Raw genomic sequence first — 20,924 nt, 5'->3', positions numbered from 1 at the left:
CCATGTTCATACAGATGGCGGTGAAGATATTTCCATGTTCATACAGATAGCGGTGTAGATATTTCCATGTTCATACAGATAGTGATGTAGATATTTCCATGTTCATACAGGTAGCGGTGTAGCTGTTTCCGTGTTCATACAGATAGCGGTGTAGATATTTCCATGTTCATACAGATAGTGGTGTAGATATTTCCATGTTCCTACAGATAGAGGGGCTGATATTTCCATGTTCATACAGATAGCGGTGCTTATATTTCCATGTTTATACAGGTAGCGGTGTAGATATTTCCATGTTTATACAGATAGCGGTGTAGATATTTCCATGTTTATACAGATAGCGGTGTAGATATCTCCATCTTAATACAGATGGCGGTGCAGATATTTATATGTTCATAGTGATGGCCGTGCAGATATTTCCAGGTTCATACAGATGGCGGTGGAGATATTTCCATGTTCATACAGATAGCGGTGTAGTTATTTCCATGTGTAAAGAGATAGCTGTGTAGATATTTCCATGTATATGCAGATAGCTGTGAAGATATTTCCATTTTCATGCAGATTGCGGTTTAGATATTTCCATGTTCAAACAGATAGCGGTGTAGATATTTCCATGTTCATACAGATAGCGGTGTAGATATTTCCATGTTCATACAGATGGCTGTGTAGATGTATCCATGTTCATACAGATGGCGGTGATGATATTTCCATGCTCATACAGATAGCGGTGTGGATATTTCCATGTTCATACAGATAGTGGTGTAGATATTTCCATGTTCATACAGATGGAGGGGCTGATATATCCATGTTCCTACAGATAGCGGTGCTGATATTTCCATGTTTATACAGGTTGCGGTGTAGATATTTCCATGTTTATACAGATTGCGGTGTAGATATTTCCATGTTTATACAGATAGCGGTGTAGATATTTCCATGTTTATACAGATAGCGGTGTAGATATCTCCATCTTAATACAGATGGCAGTGTAGATATTTATAAGTTCATACAGATGGCCGTGCAGATATTTCCATGTTCATACAGATGGCGGTGTAGATATTTCCATGATCATACAGATAGCGGTGTAGTTATTTCCATGTGCAAAGAGATAGCTGTGTAGATATTTTCATGTATATGCAGATAGCTGTGTAGATATTTCCATTTTCATGCAGATAGCGGTTTAGATATTTCCATGTTCAAACAGATAGCGGTGCAGATATTTCCATGTTCATACAGATAGCGGTGTAGATATTTCCATGTTAATACAGATAGTAGTGAAGATGTATGCATGTTTACACAGATAGCGGTGTAGATATTTCCATGTTCATACTGATAGCGGTGTAGTTATTTCCATGTTCATCCAGATGGCTGTGTAGATATATCCATCTTCACACAGATAGCGGTGTATATATTTCCATGTTCATACAGATAGTGGTGTAGGTATTTCCATGTTCATCCATATGGTTGTGTAGATATATCCATGTTCATACAGATGGCGGTGAAGATATTTCCTTGTTCATACAGATAGCGGTGTAGATATTTCCATGTTCATACAGATAGTGGTGTAGATATTTCCATGTTCATACAGACAGCAGTGTAGCTATTTCCATGTTCATACAGATAGCGGTGTAGATATTTCCATGTTCATCCAGATGGCTGGGTAGATATATCCATGTTCATACAGATGGCGGTGAAGATGTTTCCATGTTCATACGGATAGCGGTGTATATATTTCCATGTTCATACAGATAGTGGTGTAGTTATTTCCATGTTTATCCAGATGGCTGTGTAGATATATCCATCTTCACACAGATAGCGGTGTATATATTTCCATGTACATACAGATAGTGGTGTAGATATTTCCATGTTCATCCATATGGTTGTGTAGATATATCCATGTTCATACAAATGGCGGTGAAGTTATTTCCATGTTCATACAGATAGCGGTGTAGATATTTCCATGTTCATACAGATAGTGGTGTAGATATTTCCATGTTCATACAGACAGCAGTGTAGCTATTTCCATGTTCATACAGATAGCGGTGTAGATATTTCCATGTTCATCCAGATGGCTGGGTAGATATGTCCATGTTCATACAGATGGCGGTGAAGATGTTTCCATGTTCATACAGATAGCGGTGTAGATATTTCCATGTTCATACAGATAGTGGTGTAGATATTTCCATGTTCATACAGATAGAGGGGCTGATATTTCCATGTTCATACAGAGAGCGGTGCTGATATTTCCATGTTTATACAGGTAGCGGTGTAGATATTTCCATGTTTATACAGATAGCGGTGTAGATATTTCCATGTTTATACAGATAGCGGTGTAGATATCTCCATCTTAATACAGATGGCGGTGTAGATATTTATATGTTCATACAGATGGCCGTGCAGATATTTCCGTGTTCATACAGATGGCGTTGTAGATATTTCCATGTTCATACAGATAGCGGTGTAGTTATTTCCATGTGTAAAGAGATAGCTGTGTAGATATTTCCATGTATATGCAGATAGCTGTGTGGATATTTCCATTTTCATGCAGATAGCGGTTTAGATATTTCCATGTTCAAACAGATAGCGGTGTAGATATTTCCATGTTCATACAGATAGCGGTGTAGATATTTCCATGTTTACACAGATAGCGGTGAAGATGTATGCATGTTTACACAGATAGCGGTGTAGATATTTCCATGTTCATACAGATAGCGGTGTAGATATTTCCATGTTCATCCAGATGGCTGTGTAGATATATCCATCTTCATACAGATAGCGGTGTAGATATTTCCATGTTCATACAGATAGTGGTGTACATATTTCCATGTTCATACAGATAGCGGTGTAGCTATTTCCATGTTCATACAGATAGCGGTGTAGATATTTCCATGTTCGTTCAGATAGCGGTGTAGGTATTACCATGTTCATACAGATAGCGGTGCTGATATTTCCATGTTTATACAGGTAGCGGTGTGGATATTTCCATGTTTATACAGATAGCGCTGTGGATATTTCCATGTTTATACAGATAGCGGTGTAGATATTTCCAGGTTTATACAGATAGCGGTGTAGATATCTCCATCTTAATACGGATGGCGGTGTAGATATTTATATGTTCATACAGATGGCGGTGCAGATATTTCCATGTTCATACAGATGGCGGTGTAGCTATTTCCATGTTCATACAGATAGCGGTGTAGCTATTTCCATGTTCATGCAGATAGCGGTGTAGATATTTCCATGTTCATCCATATGGCTGTGTAGATATATCCACGTTCATACAGATGGCGGTGAAGATAATTCCATGTTCATACAGATAGCGGTATAGATATTTCCATGTTCATACAGATAGTGGTGTAGATATTTCCACGTTCATACAGATAGCGGTGTAGCTATTTCCATGTTCATACAGATAGCGGTGTAGATATTTCCATGTTCATCCAGATGGTTGTGTAGATAAATCCATGTTCATGCAGATGGCGGTGAAGATATTTCCATGCTCATACAGATAGCGGTGTAGATATTTCCATGTTCATACAGATAGTGGTGTAGATATTTCCATGTTCATACAGATAGAGGGGCTGATATTTCCATGTTCATACAGATAGCGGTGCTGATATTTCCATGTTTATACAGGTAGCGGTGTAGATATTTCCATGTTTATACAGATAGCGGTGTAGATATTTCCATGTTTATACAGATAGCGGTGTAGATATTTCCATGTTTATACAGATAGCGGTGTAGATATCTCCATCTTAATACAGATGGCGGTGTAGATATTTATATGTTCATATAGATGGCCGTGCAGATATTTCCATGTTCATACAGATGGCGGTGTAGATATTTCCATGTTCATACAGATAGCAGTGTAGTTATTTCCATGTGTAAAGAGATAGCTGTGTAGATATTTCCATGTATATGGAGATAGCTGTGAAGATATTTCCATTTTCATGCAGATTGCAGTTTAGATATTTCCATGTTCAAACAGATAGCGGTGGAGATATTTCCATGTTCATACAGATAGCGGTGTAGATATTTCCATGTTCATACAGATAGCGGTGTAGTTATTTCCATGTTCATCCAGATGGCTGTGTAGATATATCCATCTTCACACAGATAGCGGTGTATATATTTCCATGTTCATACAGATAGTGGTGTAGATATTTCCATGTTCATACAGATAGCGGTGTAGCTATTTCCATGTTCATACAGATAGCGGTGCTGATATTTCCATGTTTATACAGGTAGCTGTGTGGATATTTCCATGTTTATACAGATAGCGGTGTGGATATTTCCATGTTTATACAGATAGAGGTGTAGATATTTCCAGGTTTATAAAGATAGCGGTGTAGATATCTCCATCTTAATATGGATGGCGGTGTAGATATTTATATGTTCGTACAGATGGCGGTGCAGATATTTCCATGTTCATACAGATGGCGGTGTAGCTATTTCCATGTTCATACAGATAGCGGTGAAGCTATTTCCATGTTCATGCAGATAGCGGTGTAGATATTTCCATGTTCATCCATATGGCTGTGTAGATATATCCATGTTCATACAGATGGTGGTGAAGTTATTTCCATGTTCATACAGATAGCGGTGTATATATTTCCAAGTTCATACAGATAGTGGTGTAGATATTTCCATGTTCATACACATAGCGGTGTAGCTATTTCCATGTTCATACAGATAGCGGTGTAGATATTTCCATGTTCATCCAGATGGCTGTGTAGATATATCCATGTTCATACAGATGGCGGTGAAGATATTTCCATGCTCATACAGATAGTGGTGTAGATATTTCCTTGTTCATACAGATAGCGTTGTAGATATTTCCATGTTCATACAGATAGTGATGTAGATATTTCCAGGTTCATACAGATAGCGGTGTAGCTATTTCCATGTTCATACAGATAGCGGTGTAGATATTTCCATGTTCATACAGATAGTGGTGTAGATATTTCCATGTTCATACAGATAGAGGGGCTGATATTTCCATGTTCATACAGATAGCGTTGCAGATATTTCCATGTTTATCCAGGTAGCGGTGTAGATATTTCCATGTTTATACAGACAGCGGTGTGGATATTTCCATGTTTATACAGATAGCGGTGTAGATATCTCCATCTTAATACAGATGGCAGTGTAGATATTTATATGTTCGTACAGATAGCCGTGCTGATATTTCCATGTTCATACAGATGGCGGTGTAGATATTTCCATGTTCATACAGATAGCGGTGTAGATATTTCCATGTTCATCCAGATGGCTGTGTAGATATATCCATGTTCATACAGGTAGCGGTGTAGATATTTCCATGTTCATACAGATAGTGGTGTAGATATTTCCATGTTCATACAGATAGCGGTGTAGATATTTCCATGTTCATACAGATAGAGGGGCTGATATTTCCATGTTCATACAGATAGCGGTGCTGATATTTCCATGTTTATACAGGTAGCGGTGTAGATATTTCCATGTTTATACAGGTAGCGGTGTAGATATTTCCATGTTTATACAGGTAGCGGTGTAGATATTTCCATGTTTATACAGATAGCGGTGTAGATATTTCCATGTTCATACAGATAGCGGTGTAGATATTTCCATGTTTATACAGATTGCGGTGAAGATGTATGCATATATACTCAGATAGCGGTGTAGATATTTCCATGTTCATACAGATAGTGGTGTAGATATTTAAATGTTCATCCAGATGGCTGTGTAGATATATCCATGTTCATGGAGATAGAGGTGTAGATATTTCCATGTTCATACAGGTAGTGGTGTAGATATTTCCATGTTCATACAGATAGCGGTGTAGCTATTTCCATGTTCATACAGATAGCGGTGTAGATATTTCCATGTTCATACAGATAGCTGTGTAGTTATTTCCATGTTCATACAGATAGCTGTGCTGATATTTAAATGTTTATACAGGTAGCGGTGTAGATATTTCCATGTTTATACATATAGCGGTGTAGATATTTCCATGTTTATACAGATAGCGGTTTAGATATTTCCAAGTTTATACAGATAGCGGTGTAGATATGTCCATCTTATTATAGATGGCGGTGTAGATATTTATATGTTCATACAGATGGCGGTGCAGATATTTCCATGTTCAGACAGATGGTGGTGTAGATATTTGCATGTTAATAGAGATAGCGCTGTAGTTATTTCCATGTGTAAAGAGATAGCTTTGTAGATATTTCCATGTATATGCAGATCGCTGTGTAGATATTTCCATTTTCATGCAGATAGCGGTGTAGATATTTCCATGTTCAAACAGATAGCGGTGTAGATATTTCCATGTTCATGCAGATAGCAGTGTAGATATTTCCATGTTTATACAGATAGCGGTGAAGATGTATGCATGTTTACACAGATAGCGGTGTAGATATTTCCATGTTCATACAGATAGCGGTGTAGATATTTCCATGTTCATCCAGATGGCTGTGTAGATATATCCATGTACATACAGATGGCGGTGAAGATATTTCCATCTTCATACAGATAGCGGTGTAGTTATTTCCAGGTGTAAAGAGATAGATGTGTAGATATTTCCATGTATATGCTGATAGCTCTGTATATATTTCCATTTTCATGCAGATAGCGGTTTAGATATTTCCATGTTCAAACAGATAGCGGTGTAGATATTTCCATGTTCATAGAGATAGCGGTGTAGATATTTCCATGTTCATACAGATAGAGCGGCTGATATTTCCATGCTCTTACAGATAGCTTTGTTGGTATTTCCATGTTTACACAGGTAGCGGTGTAGATATTTCCATGTTTATACAGATAGCAGTGTAGATATTTGAATGTTTATACAGATAGCGGTGTAGATATTTCCATGTTTTTACAGATAGCGGTGTAGATATCTCCATCTTAATACAGATGGCGGTGTAGATATTTATATGTTCATACAGATGGCGGTGCAGATATTTCCATGTTCATACAGGTAGAGGTGTAGATATTTCCATGTTCATACAGATAGCGGTGTAGATATTTCCATGTTCATATAGATAGCGGTGTAGATACTTCCATGTTCATACAGATAGAGGGGCTGATATTTCCATGTTCATACAGATAGCGGTGCTGATATTTCCATGTTTATACAGAGAGCGGTGTAGATATTTCCATGTTTATTCGGATAGCGGTGTAGATATTTCCATGTTTATACTGATAGCGGTGTAGATATCTCCATCTTAATACAGATGGCGGTGTAGATATTTATATGTTCATACAGATGGCGTTGCAGACCGTTCCATGTTCATACAGATAGTGGTGTAGTTATTTACATGTGCAAAGAGATAGATGTGTAGATATTTCCATGTATATGCAGATAGCTGTGTAGATATTTCCATTTTCATGCTGATAGCGGTTTAGATATTTCCATGTTCAAACAGATAGCGGTGTAGATATTTCCACGTTCATACAGATAGCGGTGTTGATATTTCCATGCTTATACAGATTGCGGTGAAGATGTATGCATGTTTGCACAGATAGCAGTGTAGATATTTCCATGTTCATGCAGATAGCGGTGTAGATATTTCCAGGTTCATCCAGATGGCTGTGTAGATATATCCATGGTCATGCTGATAGCGGTGTAGATATTTCCATGTTCCTACAGATAGTGGTGTAGATATTTCCATGTTCATTCAGATAGCAGTGTAGCTATTTCCATGTTCATACAGATAGCGGTGTAGATATTTCCATGTTCATACAGATAGCGGTGTAGATATTTCCATGTTTATTCAGATAGCGGTGTAGATATTTCCATGTTTATACTGATAGCGGTGTAGATATCTCCATCTTAATACAGATGGCGGTGTAGATATTTATATGTTCATACAGATGGCCGTGCAGATATTTCCATGTTCATAAAGATGGCGGTGTAGATATGTCCATGTTCATACAGATAGCGGTGTAGTTATTTCCATGTGTAAAGAGATAGCTGTGTAGATATTTCCATGTATATGCAGATAGCAATGTAGATATTTCCATTTTCATGCAGATAGCCGTGTAGATATTTCCATGTTCAAACAGATAGCGGTGTAGATATTTCCATGTTCATACAGATAGCGGTGCAGATATTTCCATGTTCATACAGATAGCGGTGTAGATATTTCCATGTTTATACAGATAGCGGTGAAGATGTATGCATGTTAACACAGATAGCGGTGTAGATATTTCCATGTTCATCCAGATGGCTGTGTAGATTTATCCATGTTCATACAGATAGCGGTGTAGATATTTCCATGTTCATACAGATAGCGGTGTAGATATTTCCATGTTCATTCAGATAGTGGTGTAGATATTTCCATGTTCATACAGATAGCGGTGTAGATATTTCCATGTTCGTACAGATAGCGGTGTAGATAATTCCATGTTCTTTCAAATAGCGGTGTAGATATTTCCATGTTCATACAGATAGCGGTGTAGATATTTCCATGTTCTTACAGATAGCGGTGTAGATATTTCCATGTTCATACAGATAGCGGTGTAGATATTTTCATGTTCCTACAGATAGCGGTGTAGATATTTCAATGTGAAAAGAGATAGCTGTGTAGATATTTCCATCTATATGCAGATAGCTGTGTAGATATTTCCATTTCCATGCAGATAGCTGTGTATATCTTTCCATCTTCAAACAGACAGCGGTGTAGATATTTCCATGTTCGTACAGATAGCGGTGTAGATATTTCCATGTTTATACAGATAGCGCTGAAGATGTATGCATGTTTACACAGATAGCGGTGTAGATATTTCCATGTTCAGACAGATAGCGGTGTAGATATTTCCATGTTCATACAGATAGCGTTGCTGATATTTCCATGTTTATACAGGTAGCGGTGTAGATATTTCCATGTTTATACAGATAGCGGTGTAGATATTTCCATGTTTATACAGTTAGCTGTGTTGATATTTCCATGTTTATACAGATAGCGGTGTAGATATCTCCATCTTAATACAGATGGCGGTGTAGATATTTATATGTTCATACAGATGGCGTTGTAGATATTTCCATGTTCATCCAGATGGCTCTGTAGATATATCAATGTTCGTACAGATGGCGGTGAAGATATTTCCATGTTCATACAGATAGCGGTGTAGATATTTCCATGTTTATACAGATGGCGGTGTAGATATCTACATCTTAATACAGATCGCCGTGTAGATATTTATATGTTCATACAGATGGCGGTGCAGATATTTCCGTGTTCATACAGATGGCGGTGTAGATATTTCCATGTTCATACAGATAGCGGTGCAGTTATTTCCACGTGTAAAGAGATAGCTGTTTAGATATCTCCATGTATATGCAGATAGCTGTGTAGATATTTCCATTTTCATGCAGATAGCGGTGTAGATATTTCCATGTTCAGATAGCGGTGTAGATATTTCCATGTTCATACAGATAGCGGTGTAGATATTTCCATGTTTATACAGATTGCGGTGAAGATATATGCATATTTACACAGATAGCGGTGTAGATATTTCCATGTTCAAACAGATAGCGGTGTAGATATTTCCATGTTCATACAGATAGCGGTGTAGATATTTCCATGTTCATACAGATGGCTGTGTAGATGTATCCATGTTCATACAGATGGCGGTGATGATATTTCCATGCTCATACAGATAGCGGTGTGGATATTTCCATGTTCATACAGATAGTGGTGTAGATATTTCCATGTTCATACAGATGGAGGGGCTGATATATCCATGTTCATACAGATAGCGGTGCTGATATTTCCATGTTTATACAGGTAGCGGTGTAGATATTTCCATGTTTATACAGATAGCGGTGTAGATATTTCCGTGTTTATACAGATAGCGGTGTAGATATTTCCATGTTTATACAGATAGCGGTGTAGATATCTCCATCTTAATACAGATGGCGGTGTAGATATTTATATGTTCATACAGATGGCCGTGCAGATATTTCCATGTTCATACAGATGGCGGTGTAGATATTTCCATGTTCATACAGATAGCGGTGTAGTTATTTCCATGTGTAAAGAGATAGCTGTGTAGATATTTCCATGTATATGCAGATAGCTGTGAAGATATTTCCATTTTCATGCAGATTGCGGTTTAGATATTTCCATGTTCAAAGAGATAGCGGTGGAGATATTTCCATGTTCATACAGATAGCGGTGCAGATATTTCCATGTTTATACTGATAGCGGTGAAGGTGTATGCATGATTACACAGATAGCGGTGTAGATATTTCCATGTTCATACAGATAGCGGTGTAGATATTTCCATGTTCATCCAGATGGCTGTGTAGATATATCCATGTTCATATAGATAGCGGTGTAGATATTTCCATGTTCATACAGATAGTGCTGTAGATATTTCCATGTTCATACAGATAGCGGTGTAGCTATTTCCATGTTCATACAGATAGCGGTGTAGATATTTCCATGTTCAAACAGATAGCGGTGTAGATATTTCCATCTTCATACAGATAGCGGTGCTTATATTTCCATGTTTATACAGGTAGCGGTGTAGATATTTCCATGTTCATACAGATGGCGGTGAAGATATTTCCATGTTCATACAGATAGCGGTGTAGATATTTCCATGTTCATACAGATAGTGATGTAGATATTTCCATGTTCATACAGATAGCGGTGTAGCTATTTCCATGTTCATACAGGTAGCGGTGTAGATATTTCCATGTTCATCCAGATGGCTGTGTAGACATATCCATGTTCATACAGATGGCGGTGAAGATAATTCCATGTTCATACAGATAGCGGTGTAGATATTTCCATGTTCATACAGATAGTGGTGTAGATATTTCCATGTTCATACAGATAGAGGGGCTGATATTTCCATGTTCATACAGATAGCGGTGCTGATATTTCCAAGTTTATACAGGTAGCGGTGTAGATATTTCCATGTTTATACAGATAGCGGTGTAGATATTTCCATGTTTTTACAGATAGCGGTGTAGATATTTCCATGTTTATACCGATAGCGGTGAAGATATCTCCATCTTAATACAGATGGCAGTGTAGATATTTATATGTTCATACAGATGGCCGTGCAGATATTTCCATGTTCATACAGACGGCGGTGTAGATATTTCCATGTTCATACAGATAGCGGTGTAGTTATTTCCATGTGTAAAGAGATAGCTGTGTAGATATTTCCATGTATATGCAGACAGCTGTGAAGATATTTCCATTTTCATGCAGATTGCGGTTTAGATATTTCCATGTTCAAACAGATAGCGGTGTACATATTTCCATGTTCATACAGATAGCGGTGTAGATATTTCCATGTTTATACAGATAGCGGTGAAGATGTATGCATGTTTACACAGATAGCGGTGTAGATATTTCCATGTTCATACAGATTGCGGTGTAGATATTTCCATGATCATCCAGATGGCTGTGTAGATATATCCATGTTCATACAGATAGCGGTGTAGATATTTCCATGTTCATACAGATAGTGCTGTAGATATTTCCATGTTCATGCAGATAGCGGTGTAGCTATTTCCATGTTCATACAGATAGCGGTGTAGATATTTCCATGTTCAAACAGATAGCGGTGTAGATATTTCCATGTTCATACAGATAGCGGTGCTTATAATTCCATGTTTATATAGGTAGCGGTGTAGATATTTCCATGTTCATACAGATGGCGGTGAAGATATTTCCATGTTCATACAGATAGCGGTGTAGATATTTCCATGTTCATACAGATAGTGATGTAGATATTTCCATGTTCATACAGGTAGCGGTGTAGCTATTTCCGTGTTCATACAGATAGCGGTGTAGATATTTCCATGTTCATACAGATAGTGGTGTAGATATTTCCATGTTCCTACAGATAGAGGGGCTGATATTTCCATGTTCATACAGATAGCGGTGCTTATATTTCCATGTTTATACAGGTAGCGGTGTAGATATTTCCATGTTTATACAGATAGCGGTGTAGATATTTCCATGTTTATACAGATAGCGGTGTAGATATCTCCATCTTAATACAGATGGCGGTGCAGATATTTATATGTTCATAGTGATGGCCGTGCAGATATTTCCAGGTTCATACAGATGGCGGTGGAGATATTTCCATGTTCATACAGATAGCGGTGTAGTTATTTCCATGTGTAAGGAGATAGCTGTGTAGATATTTCCATGTATATGCAGATAGCTGTGAAGATATTTCCATTTTCATGCAGATTGCGGTTTAGATATTTCCATGTTCAAACAGATAGCGGTGTAGATATTTCCATGTTCATACAGATAGCGGTGTAGATATTTCCATGTTCATACAGATGGCTGTGTAGATGTATCCATGTTCATACAGATGGCGGTGATGATATTTCCATGCTCATACAGATAGCGGTGAGGATATTTCCATGTTCATACAGATAGTGGTGTAGATATTTCCATGTTCATACAGATGGAGGGGCTGATATATCCATGTTCATACAGATAGCGGTGCTGATATTTCCATGTTTATACAGATTGCGGTGTAGATATTTCCATGTTTATACAGATAGCGGTGTAGATATTTCCATGTTTATACAGATAGCGGTGTAGATATCTCCATCTTAATACAGATGGCAGTGTAGATATTTATAAGTTCATACAGATGGCCGTGCAGATATTTCCATGTTCATACAGATGGCGGTGTAGATATTTCCATGATCATACAGATAGCGGTGTAGTTATTTCCATGTGCAAAGAGATAGCTGTGTAGATATTTTCATGTATATGCAGATAGCTGTGTAGATATTTCCATTTTCATGCAGATAGCGGTTTAGATATTTCCATGTTCAAACAGATAGCGGTGCAGATATTTCCATGTTCATACAGATAGCGGTGTAGATATTTCCATGTTAATACAGATAGTAGTGAAGATGTATGCATGTTTACACAGATAGCGGTGTAGATATTTCCATGTTCATACTGATAGCGGTGTAGTTATTTCCATGTTCATCCAGATGGCTGTGTAGATATATCCATCTTCACACAGATAGCGGTGTATATATTTCCATGTTCATACAGATAGTGGTGTAGATATTTCCATGTTCATCCATATGGTTGTGTAGATATATCCATGTTCATACAGATGGCGGTGAAGATATTTCCATGTTCATACAGATAGCGGTGTAGATATTTCCATGTTCATACAGATAGTGGTGTAGATATTTCCATGTTCATACAGACAGCAGTGTAGCTATTTCCATGTTCATACAGATAGCGGTGTAGATATTTCCATGTTCATCCAGATGGCTGGGTAGATATATCCATGTTCATACAGATGGCGGTGAAGATGTTTCCATGTTCATACGGATAGCGGTGTAGATATTTCCATGTTCATACAGATAGTGGTGTAGTTATTTCCATGTTTATCCAGATGGCTGTGTAGATATATCCATCTTCACACAGATAGCGGTGTATATATTTCCATGTACATACAGATAGTGGTGTAGATATTTCCATGTTCATCCATATGGTTGTGTAGATATATCCATGTTCATACAAATGGCGGTGAAGATATTTCCATGTTCATACAGATAGCGGTGTAGATATTTCCATGTTCATACAGATAGTGGTGTAGATATTTCCAAGTTCATACAGACAGCAGTGTAGCTATTTCCATGTTCATACAGATAGCGGTGTAGATATTTCCATGTTCATCCAGATGGCTGGGTAGATATATCCATGTTCATACAGATGGCAGTGAAGATGTTTCCATGTTCATACGGATAGCGGTGTAGATATTTCCATGTTCATACAGATAGTGGTGTAGATATTTCCATGTTCATACAGATAGAGGGGCTGATATTTCCATGTTCATACAGAGAGCGGTGCTGATATTTCCATGTTTATACAGGTAGCGGTGTAGATATTTCCATGTTTATACAGATAGCGGTGTAGATATTTCCATGTTTATACAGATAGCGGTGTAGATATCTCCATCTTAATACAGATGGCGGTGTAGATATTTATATGTTCATACAGATAGCCGTGCAGATATTTCCGTGTTCATACAGATGGCGTTGTAGATATTTCCATGTTCATACAGATAGCGGTGTAGTTATTTCCATGTGTAAAGAGATAGCTGTGTAGATATTTCCATGTATATGCAGATAGCTGTGTGGATATTTCCATTTTCATGCAGATATCGGTTTAGATATTTCCATGTTCAAACAGATAGCGGTGTAGATATTTCCATGTTCATACAGATAGCGGTGTAGATATTTCCATGTTTACACAGATAGCGGTGAAGATGTATGCATGTTTACACAGATAGCGGTGTCGGTATTTCCATGTTCATACAGATAGCGGTGTAGATATTTCCATGTTCATCCAGATGGCTGTGTAGATATATCCATCTTCATACAGATAGCGGTGTAGATATTTCCATGTTCATACAGATAGTTGTGTAGATATTTCCATGTTCATACAGATAGCGGTGTAGCTATTTCCATGTTCATACAGATAGCGGTGTAGATATTTCCATGTTCGTTCAGATAGCGGTGTAGGTATTACCATGTTCATACAGATAGCGGTGCTGATATTTCCATGTTTATACAGGTAGCGGTGTGGATATTTCCATGTTTATACAGATAGCGGTGTGGATATTTCCATGTTTATACAGATAGCGGTGTAGATATTTCCAGGTTTATACAGATAGCGGTGTAGATATCTCCATCTTAATACGGATGGCGGTGTAGATATTTATATGTTCATACAGATGGCGGTGCAGATATTTCCATGTTCATACAGATGGCGGTGTAGCTATTTCCATGTTCATACAGATAGCGGTGTAGCTATTTCCATGTTAATGCAGATAGCGGTGTAGATATTTCCATGTTCATCCATATGGCTGTGTAGATATATCCATGTTCATACAGATGGCGGTGAAGGTAACTCCATGTTCATACAGATAGCGGTATAGATATTTCCATGTTCATACAGATAGTGGTGTAGATATTTCCACGTTCATACAGATAGCGGTGTAGCTATTTCCATGTTCATACAGATAGCGGTGTAGATATTTCCATGTTCATCCAGATGGTTGTGTAGATATATCCATGTTCATGCAGATGGCGGTGAAGATATTTCCATGCTCATACAGATAGCGGTGTAGATATTTCCATGTTCAAACAGATAGCGGTGGAGATATTTCCATGTTCATACAGATAGCGGTGCAGATATTTCCATGTTTATACTGATAGCGGTGAAGGTGTATGCATGATTACACAGATAGCGGTGTAGATATTTCCATGTTCATACAGATAGCGGTGTAGATATTTCCATGTTCATCCAGATGGCTGTGTAGATATATCCATGTTCATATAGATAGCGGTGTAGATATTTCCATGTTCATACAGATAGTGCTGTAGATATTTCCATGTTCATACAGATAGCGGTGTAGCTATTTCCATGTTCATACAGATAGCGGTGTAGATATTTCCATGTTCAAACAGATAGCGGTGTAGATATTTCCATGTTCATACAGATAGCGGTGCTTATATTTCCATGTTTATACAGGTAGCGGTGTAGATATTTCCATGTTCATACAGATGGCGGTGAAGATATTTCCATGTTCATACAGATAGCGGTGTAGATATTTCCATGTTCATACAGATAGTGATGTAGATATTTCCATGTTCATACAGATAGCGGTGTAGCTATTTCCATGTTCATACAGGTAGCGGTGTAGATATTTCCATGTTCATCCAGATGGCTGTGTAGACATATCCATGTTCATACAGATGGCGGTGAAGATAATTCCATGTTCATACAGCTAGCGGTGTAGATATTTCCATGTTCATACAGATAGTGGTGTAGATATTTCCATGTTCATACAGATAGCGGTGTAGATATTTCCATGTTCAAACAGATAGCGGTGTAGATATTTCCATGTTCATACAGATAGCGGTGCTTATAATTCCATGTTTATATAGGTAGCGGTGTAGATATTTCCATGTTCATACAGATGGCGGTGAAGATATTTCCATGTTCATACAGATAGCGGTGTAGATATTTCCATGTTCATACAGATAGTGATGTAGATATTTCCATGTTCATACAGGTAGCGGTGTAGATATTTCCGTGTTCATACAGATAGCGGTGTAGATATTTCCATGTTCATACAGATAGTGGTGTAGATATTTCCATGTTCCTACAGATAGAGGGGCTGATATTTCCATGTTCATACAGATAGCGGTGCTTATATTTCCATGTTTATACAGGTAGCGGTGTAGATATTTCCATGTTTATACAGATAGCGGTGTAGATATTTCCATGTTTATACAGATAGCGGTGTAGATATCTCCATCTTAATACAGATGGCGGTGCAGATATTTATATGTTCATAGTGATGGCCGTGCAGATATTTCCAGGTTCATACAGATGGCGGTGGAGATATTTCCATGTTCATTCAGATAGCGGTGTAGTTATTTCCATGTGTAAAGAGATAGCTGTGTAGATATTTCCATGTATATGCAGATAGCTGTGAAGATATTTCCATTTTCATGCAGATTGCGGTTTAGATATTTCCATGTTCAAACAGATAGCGGTGTAGATATTTCCATGTTCATACAGATAGCGGTGTAGATATTTCCATGTTCATACAGATGGCTGTGTAGATGTATCCATGTTCATACAGATGGCGGTGATGATATTTCCATGCTCATACAGATAGCGGTGTGGATATTTCCATGTTCATACAGATAGTGGTGTAGATATTTCCATGTTCATACAGATGGAGGGGCTGATATATCCATGTTCCTACAGATAGCGGTGCTGATATTTCCATGTTTATACAGGTTGCGGTGTAGATATTTCCATGTTTATACAGATTGCGGTGTAGATATTTCCATGTTTATACAGATAGCGGTGTAGATATTTCCATGTTTATACAGATAGCGGTGTAGATATCTCCATCTTAATACAGATGGCAGTGTAGATATTTATAAGTTCATACAGATGGCCGTGCAGATATTTCCATGTTCATACAGATGGCGGTGTAGATATTTCCATGATCATACAGATAGCGGTGTAGTTATTTCCATGTGCAAAGAGATAGCTGTGTAGATATTTTCATGTATATGCAGATAGCTGTGTAGATATTTCCATTTTCATGCAGATAGCGGTTTAGATATTTCCATGTTCAAACAGATAGCGGTGCAGATATTTCCATGTTCATACAGATAGCGGTGTAGATATTTCCATGTTAATACAGATAGTAGTGAAGATGTATGCATGTTTACACAGATAGCGGTGTAGATATTTCCATGTTCATACTGATAGCGGTGTAGTTATTTCCATGTTCATCCAGATGGCTGTGTAGATATATCCATCTTCACACAGATAGCGGTGTATATATTTCCATGTTCATACAGATAGTGGTGTAGATATTTCCATGTTCATCCATATGGTTGTGTAGATATATCCATGTTCATACAGATGGCGGTGAAGATATTTCCATGTTCATACAGATAGCGGTGTAGATATTTCCATGTTCATACAGATAGTGGTGTAGATATTTCCATGTTCATACAGACAGCAGTGTAGCTATTTCCATGTTCATACAGATAGCGGTGTAGATATTTCCATGTTCATCCAGATGGCTGGGTAGATATATCCATGTTCATACAGATGGCGGTGAAGATGTTTCCATGTTCATACGGATAGCGGTGTAGATATTTCCATGTTCATACAGATAGTGGTGTAGTTATTTCCATGTTTATCCAGATGGCTGTGTAGATATATCCATCTTCACACAGATAGCGGTGTATATATTTCCATGTACATACAGATAGTGGTGTAGATATTTCCATGTTCATCCATATGGTTGTGTAGATATATCCATGTTCATACAAATGGCGGTGAAGATATTTCCATGTTCATACAGATAGCGGTGTAGATATTTCCATGTTCATACAGATAGTGGTGTAGATATTTCCATGTTCATACAGACAGCAGTGTAGCTATTTCCATGTTCATACAGATAGCGGTGTAGATATTTCCATGTTCATCCAGATGGCTCGGTAGATATATCCATGTTCATACAGATGGCGGTGAAGATGTTTCCATGTTCATACAGATAGCGGTGTAGATATTTCCATGTTCATACAGATAGTGGTGTAGATATTTCCATGTTCATACAGATAGAGGGGCTGATATTTCCATGTTCATACAGAGAGCGGTGCTGATATTTCCATGTTTATACAGGTAGCGGTGTAGATATTTCCATGTTTATACAGATAGGGGTGTAGATATTTCCATGTTTATACAGATAGCGGTGTAGATATCTCCATCTTAATACAGATGGCGGTGTAGATATTTATATGTTCATACAGATGGCCGTGCAGATATTTCCGTGTTCATACAGATGGCGTTGTAGATATTTCCATGTTCATACAGATAGCGGTGTAGTTATTTCCATGTGTAAAGAGATAGCTGTGTAGATATTTCCATGTATATGCAGATAGCTGTGTGGATATTTCCATTTTCATGCAGATAGCGGTTTAGATATTTCCATGTTCAAACAGATAGCGGTGTAGATATTTCCATGTTCATACAGATAGCGGTGTAGATATTTCCATGTTTACACAGATAGCGGTGAAGATGTATGCATGTTTACACAGATAGCGGTGTAGATATTTCCATGTTCATACAGATAGCTGTGTAGATATTTCCATGTTCATCCAGATGGCTGTGTAGATATATCCATCTTCATACAGATAGCGGTGTAGATATTTCCATGTTCATACAGATAGTGGTGTACATATTTCCATGTTCATACAGATAGCGGTGTAGATATTTCCATGTTCGTTCAGATAGCGGTGTAGGTATTACCATGTTCATACAGATAGCGGTGCTGATATTTCCATGTTTATACAGGTAGCGGTGTGGATATTTCCATGTTTATACAGATAGCGGTGTGGATATTTCCATGTTTATACAGATAGCGGTGTAGATATTTCCAGGTTTATACAGATAGCGGTGTAGATATCTCCATCTTAATACGGATGGCGGTGTAGATATTTATATGTTCATACAGATGGCGGTGCAGATATTTCCATGTTCATACAGATGGCGGTGTAGCTATTTCCATGTTCATACAGATAGCGGTGTAGCTATTTCCATGTTCATGCAGATAGCGGTGTAGATATTTCCATGTTCATCCATATGGCTGTGTAGATATATCCATGTTCATACAGATGGCGGTGAAGATAATTCCATGTTCATACAGATAGCGGTATAGATATTTCCATGTTCATACAGATAGTGGTGTAGATATTTCCACGTTCATACAGATAGCGGTGTAGCTATTTCCATGTTCATACAGATAGCGGTGTAGATATTTCCATGTTCATCCAGATGGTTGTGTAGATAAATCCATGTTCATGCAGATGGCGGTGAAGATATTTCCATGCTCATACAGATAGCGGTGTAGATATTTCCATGTTCATAAAGATAGTGGTGTAGATATTTCCATGTTCATACAGATAGAGGGGCTGATATTTCCATGTTCATACAGATAGCGGTGCTGATATTTCCATGTTTATACAGGTAGCGGTGTAGATATTTCCATGTTTATACAGATAGCGGTGTAGATATTTCCATGTTTATACAGATAGCGGTGTAGATATTTCCATGTTTATACAGATAGCGGTGTAGATATCTCCATCTTAATACAGATGGCGGTGTAGATATTTATATGTTCATATAGATGGCCGTGCAGATATTTCCATGTTCATACAGATGGCGGTGTAGATATTTCCATGTTCATACAGATAGCAGTGTAGTTATTTCCATGTGTAAAGAGATAGCTGTGTAGATATTTCCATGTATATGCAGATAGCTGTGAAGATATTTCCATTTTCATGCAGATTGCAGTTTAGATATTTCCATGTTCAAACAGATAGCGGTGGAGATATTTCCATGTTCATACAGATAGCGGTGTAGATATTTCCATATTCATACAGATAGCGGTGTAGTTATTTCCATGTTCATCCAGATGGCTGTGTAGATATATCCATCTTCACACAGATAGCGGTGTATATATTTCCATGTTCATACAGATAGTGGTGTAGATATTTCCATGTTCATACAGATAGCGGTGTAGCTATTTCAATGTTCATACAGATAGCGGTGCTGATATTTCCATGTTTATACAGGTAGCTGTGTGGATATTTCCATGTTTATACAGATAGCGGTGTGGATATTTCCATGTTTATACAGATAGAGGTGTAGATATTTCCAGGTTTATAAAGATAGCGGTGTAGATATCTCCATCTTAATACGGATGGCGGTGTAGATATTTATATGTTCGTACAGATGGCGGTGCAGATATTTCCATGTTCATACAGATGGCGGTGTAGCTATTTCCATGTTCATACAGATAGCGGTGAAGCTATTTCCATGTTCATGCAGATAGCGGTGTAGATATTTCCATGTTCATCCATATGGCTGTGTAGATATATCCATGTTCATACAGATGGTGGTGAAGTTATTTCCATGTTCATACAGATAGCGGTGTAGATATTTCCAAGTTCATACAGATAGTGGTGTAGATATTTCCATGTTCATACACATAGCGGTGTAGCTATTTCCATGTTCATACAGATAGCGGTGTAGATATTTCCATGTTCATCCAGATGGCTGTGTAGATATATCCATGTTCATACAGATGGCGGTGAAGATATTTCCATGCTCATACAGATAGTGGTGTAGATATTTCCTTGTTCATACAGATAGCGTTGTAGATATTTCCATGTTCATACAGATAGTGATGTAGATATTTCCATGTTCATACAGATAGCGGTGTAGCTATTTCCATGTTCATACAGATAGCGGGGTAGATATTTCCATGTTCATACAGATAGTGGTGTAGATATTTCCATGTTCATACAGATAGAGGGGCTGATATTT

This window comes from Gorilla gorilla, chromosome 2 (genome assembly GCF_029281585.2).
Source record: "Gorilla gorilla gorilla isolate KB3781 chromosome 2, NHGRI_mGorGor1-v2.1_pri, whole genome shotgun sequence".
NCBI classification, from domain to species: Eukaryota; Metazoa; Chordata; class Mammalia; order Primates; family Hominidae; genus Gorilla; species Gorilla gorilla.
The sequence above is the reverse complement of the archived record's forward strand: the minus strand, read 5'-3'. Positions refer to the sequence as shown.